The sequence below is a fragment of the Alligator sinensis genome, unplaced genomic scaffold (genome assembly GCF_000455745.1).
Source record: "Alligator sinensis unplaced genomic scaffold, ASM45574v1 scaffold1218_1, whole genome shotgun sequence".
Classification (NCBI taxonomy): domain Eukaryota; kingdom Metazoa; phylum Chordata; order Crocodylia; family Alligatoridae; genus Alligator; species Alligator sinensis.
This window is the reverse complement of record NW_005842619.1, coordinates 213441-218882: the sequence shown is the minus strand read 5'-3', so window position 1 is coordinate 218882 and position 5442 is coordinate 213441. Positions and strand designations below refer to the sequence as shown.

Sequence of the window (5442 nt, the reverse complement as noted above, 5' to 3'; positions counted from 1 at the left end):
CTGCTGAACGTGAACCAGTGAGATGCGCTGGAAATGGTCGTTTTGAACATGCAGGCCGCTGCATAGCAATGATTCCCGTAGCATCCAAGCATTTCACAAACCCAAAGAGAGTCTGTGGGTACACTAGAAATGGCGCCTGTACCTGAGGAGTCCCTGTCCCATTGCTTACCCACAAGGTGATCCATCGACAGCGTGACCTGGGCTGACTTGTGTAGCTGAGCAGTAGTCTGAAGAGCAGTCGGAGACATTTGACTGAAAAGCAATCAAGGTGCAACAAAAAGATCCTGATCCTTTTCTGAGTGAGTGGCTCTCAGCCATCATGGCTGCACAGCGAGACTGCTGCTGTTCCCTTGAAAAATAAGCAAAGCTTTCATTTCCTAATTATTCAATGGCCTGCATGAAGTAAACATTAATTATTTAATAAGCACACTTGTCTCTATTCTAATCAGAAGGATAGCTCTTCTAGCTGTAAAGATGCTTTCCTTCTGCATGGAGGTCTCCTGAGGTCAGAGCTAGAAGCTCTGGAGTCAAGAACAGGTTTGATCAGGGGTTCCCAGTGTTTCTCAGGGGCTCGGGCACCGCCTGAAGGAGCATCTCATGGGCATCCCCCGCCTACGAGATCATGCAACAGGCCTGTGTTCCCGAGCGTAGCATGTCGTGTGCTACCATAGTATTTAAATGTCTCACTGCACCCGAGGACATAACAGAGAACTATTTCTTTATTTTGCAGATGGGGAACTTGGCACAGAGGTTCAGCGATTTGTCGGAGTTCCCCCCCAGAGCACATGCGATGGGCCAGGCACCAGACCCAGCCCTCCTGAGCCCGCGGCCAGGGCTCTGCCCACCAGGCCAAATGAGAGAAGGGCTTTGTCCATCTGAGATGTGAGCTCCTTTAACACGGCGTCTGGCACCTTCTAGGCCGTCGCCACAATATTTGCATGCATGAACAGAAAAACAGTCCTGTTGGAGACTGGGGTTTTAACACTGGCAGAAGTATAGACAAGACTTCCCACAAGTACCGGTTCTTTACCTGCTTGTAACATGAAGTAGACATGTTTAAACATATTCCCTGTTTCAGAGGTTGCAGTGATGGAGGATGTACTTACCCAGAGCAGGGAGTGAAGTCTCTTGTGGTCCTGTGAGCTGTTTTTAGAAAGGGTGTTCTTGATAGCTACTCCGGACGCTGCTACCCAAGGCATGGGAGGGGGCAACTTTGACGTGGCAGTGCTGGTGTAGCTGTTTCTGTTGGTCTTTTAATCTTGTGTCCTTAATTTACCCATCTCCATAAAGGCTCATTGGAGGTAGATCCCTTGCTCGGTGCAGTCCTTTCCTATCTGTTACTGGCTTGCTGAGATGCAGTTATGAGCCGAACTGTGAATGGAGCGGGCAGCCAGTCTGCTACCTAACGCCTGGCCTTGACAGGAGGCGGCATCGTGGGCAGGCAAGAGCCTGCACTTCCTGCGGGTAATTCAGCATAAGTGGCACAGTACTCTGGTCTCTGATCCGCCTTCCCTGTTGTCTAACCTTCTGATGGCTTGTTGGAAAGCAAGACAGAGTAGCCTCAATCGTCTTTCTCTCAAGCACCTTTTTCAACAAGTTCTTAAGCTCCGATAGCAGTATCGAGATCTCCCTGCCTTAAGGTGAAGTCGACTTCGTCTGTGTTTCATTATTTGGTTTCTTCTACTCAGGTGCAAATTAATCCAAGCCAACTCCAAGAAGCTTATTTCGGTACGCGCTGTAATTACTGCTGCAGCTGCAAAAAGCTTTCTTCAAAAGTTGAATCAAAGTTATTTTCTACAAATGTTACATCCTGTGATGTCTGGATTTTCCAGGTAGCAAACAGCCTTACATTTAAATTAGTTCCTTTGATAATATGTATTATGACATATCTACCAAGACTTTTAACTCTTATTTTATCGGTAGAAAAAGAGGAAGAACAGGAGAACTGCTTTCTAACACGTCTGTAAAGAATACCTAGCATGCTAATGGCCGTGTTTACATAATAATACTAGTAATAAGAATACAAAGACAAGTGATTTATGAATCGTGTAGCTTTGCAGGGAGCGATATTACCCGGTACGAATTATGATGTTAACAGAAATAGATATCTAATGCTGCCAGCATTCAGCAGCTAGGCAAAGTTTGTTTACTCAAAAGATGCCTTCAAACTTGTCAGCAAAACTGAAAAGACCATTAAGTTAATAGAGCCATGTAAAGACATAATGACAGCTATGCAGCAGACTGACAGTGTTAGCCTGCAACAGCTCATCCTGTTGCCAGGAGTTGATCCTGCTGGGAAAAGGTTATGTGCATGGCACTGACTCACTGATTTTTTTACCTCTCCCCGGCATAGAGGAGGTGAGCGTGAAGGAGCTGGAGAGAGGGAGTCGAAGGTGTGGACTGAGTAAGCAGGAGGCAGACCTTAGAAGTAGCCAGTGCTGCTGGGAGAGATCACACTAAAGGTAATGGTAATTTCTTTATTAATATAGCCAAACCCCAGACAGTGACCAAACCTAGGGTTTGCATCTTGGTTTTAGAACAGCTGGGGAAAGCTGCCTTACTATTCTTGTTACTACTTATGATACAGTCATGCTGAGAGGCCTGAGATGGACGGAGCCCAGGTTCTGGTGGGCTCGCTACTACACAAGTGCCTGCCCCAAAGCTCTTGCCCTCTAACCTGCAGTCCCTCCTGATCTCCTGGGATTCACCGTTCTCTCCTTCTGGCTGCCTGCCACCCCCTCCCCACTCAGCCCGTAAAGCTCCTCATTGCAGAGCACTGATTTATCGGGGTGGGCGGATGGTCTCCCAGAGGGTTTCCCCTAAAGAAGTCTGTGATTCCACACACAGGCTGCATTTGGCAGTCGTCTCTCTGATCTCACTCTGCTCCTCTGAACGCCGATGTGTTGTGCTTCCCCAGCCGTTCTAGTGCCCGGGACCTGGGTCCGGTAGGAAGTGGCAGAGTGCGTGCGGCTGCTTCTCCAGAGAGGGGAAAGCGCTGGACCACATTCATCAGGAGGAAACCAGGTGTGCCATGGGGCCAGGTGATCTATCCCCTGTCGGTGTGCGAGACCACGAAGCTTAAGTCTGCTGAAGGTTGCTCGGATCCCACTAATGATGTAAAGCCACCGAGAGAGACCAACTGTTTAAAAATGCAAATGAGCTCGGTGAATGCTGTAGGAAAACAGGCTGAAACCAGAGAGAGGTTCAGTAAACTGTACTCGGGGACTGAAAGGAAAGTTACAAACGAATGGCTGAATTCATCGGACGCCGCTCTCTCCGCGCCAACCTCCCCGTTGCGTTGAACTCCACCGAGCAGCCTATTCACAGCCTTGCCAAAGTGCCAACTGGTTTCAGTCTTTTTGGGACTTGAGGTTGTTGTCTTGAGGAATTCCCTTTGTTGCAGTTCTGCTCTTAGAGAGAGGCAATACTTGCAGTAGCAACACAGCTTAAAAGGAGGCTTCTAAGAGACTTGAGTCCAAACCAAACCCAGGCATATCACTACTGGTAACAACAAAACCAGTCTCTGCTATTGCTTGTATGAATTGTCTCCCCGCTGGCATTCACCCTGCTGCTAGAGCAGTGACAGCTCCTCACCCTCTGCCCTTGCCAGCCTACAGACCTCCCAGAGTTGACGGATGTGCAGCTTCTGCCCAAGCACGCTCCAAAGCCGTCGTCCTGTTGCATTCTCACCGGATACGTGGCAGGGATTTAAACTTGACCTGTTTGAACAAACACAAAGCCCCCAGCTTGGAATCAGGTGTGGGCTTCACAGGTGCTCTTTGAGCTCGCAGTAGCTGGAACAAGGCAAGAGGTTGGGGAAGAGAAGCTCTTACGCCTCCAACACCATCCTCTCGGCCTCCGGAGCATTTGGATCAGAATGCAAACATTGCAGCTTGGGCCCGTCCCACACCTGAGCAGGGACAGCTCGCCCAGCCTGGGCTGCGCACTAGCCAGCTTCTGCTTGCTAATGCTGATGCAGCTTATTCCCAGCTGATGGATGTGGTACAAGAATACATCCAAGCAAGGGCCTGACACATGAGGCGAGATTAAGAGCTGCATGTGTACTGATGGGAAAGGGGGTATGAAGAGGTGATGTGATGAAAGCCTTGCAGCCATCAAGAAGGCTTCAGTCTGGAGGAGGAGAAACACCTGTTTGGTGCCGTGCGGGCAGGGGGGAATAACCAGTTGAACTGCTTAAGAGGTAGGTAAACAATTCAGTCTGGAAAGGTTGTGTGTGGAGCGAGGACATGGAGAGAGAGCAGCTCTGGAAGCCCCTGTGCTCTGGCTGTAAATATTCAAAAGCTGGCTAGATCAGGCCTTCACGAATATCAAGTTGTTACGATCCCCTGCATACAGCATGGGGCTGGACCCGGGAGGAGCCTGATGGCTGGTTAGGTCGTTTTTGCCTGTAATATTTATTCAAAAATCACAGATTCCCATTTTGCTTTGTCTGCCCTGGCACAGTCTAGTTGTGATTTCTCTGCAAAGCACTGAGGACTACATTCACAGAGGTACCTGAGCCAAACTTAGGCACCTAAGCATCATTGGAGACGGGAAGCCAAAACTCTAGATACTGAAACTCCCTACTCAGCTCCACCTGAGCCTGGAGGCATGCAGAGTTTGCAGCGCTGGGGCCTACTGCTGGGATATAAGAGATATGAGATGGGTGCTCTTCTGCTGCTCAGGCCTGTGGAGCCTGGTGTGGGATTCTCAGGATGCACCTAACTCATTGGGCCCTGCATAAAGCCCAGCCACAGGAGAAGGAGCCCCATTTCCTGGGACTGCAGAGAGTGGGGCTCAGGCCAGGTGCTGTGAGGCTGTAGCCTCAGAGGCTGGGCTGGCATCTATCATATGCAGATCTAAAGGTCAGCAACTGGGAGTGACCCTTTCCCTGGGTCTTTTGGGAGCTCTATCCTGTGGCCTCCCTTTGCACCCTTTGGCTCATGGGGCTGGCTGAGCCCTTTTCCCTGCTTGGCATCTATCAGCCGCCTGCATGTGAGCTCGCTGCATTTCAGACATGTAAGAGTGAGTGGCTCAGGTATTTGCTTAGGTTTCTCTTTGATTCGTGTAGACAAGTTGTTTCACTTCATCTCCTTAATTGTGTTGCACAGAGTCTCAGCCAGGACTTACTGCCTCTCCAGCAGGCATATGGTAAATGATCTTTGCAATGATATTAAAAAAAATCTCTTCCTCTTCAGGGGGACCTTCCCAGGACCCGGCAAAATGGATCACAAGTCTTCACAAATCGACTGAGCGAGTGCTCCAGACGCATTTGCAGCTGGAAGAGCCGATGGGAACGATTATTGCCTCAACGTCAGCGAAAGTTCAGGGGTTCTTTATTTTTCTTTCCTTCTCCCTGAAATTTGTCAGGTACTGAGGATCACTAGCCAGGCTCCGTCTGAAGGAAATACGACATAGCCCCAGGATAGATGCATCAGCGGT

The 5442-nt window shown here is 49.4% G+C and overlaps 1 long non-coding RNA gene across 1 annotated transcript in view; it reads right to left on the bottom strand.

Annotated features, from left to right (window-relative positions):
* Nucleotides 1-5442, bottom strand: part of LOC112551839 — a 9588-nt gene that overhangs the window by 1384 nt on the left and 2762 nt on the right. Inside the window, exons 2-3 of the long non-coding RNA XR_003096149.1 lie at nucleotides 1107-3719; nucleotides 170-349 (exon numbers count right to left, since the gene is read on the bottom strand). This is a non-coding gene — a long non-coding RNA (uncharacterized LOC112551839). The remainder of the gene's footprint in view (nucleotides 1-169; nucleotides 350-1106; nucleotides 3720-5442) is intronic.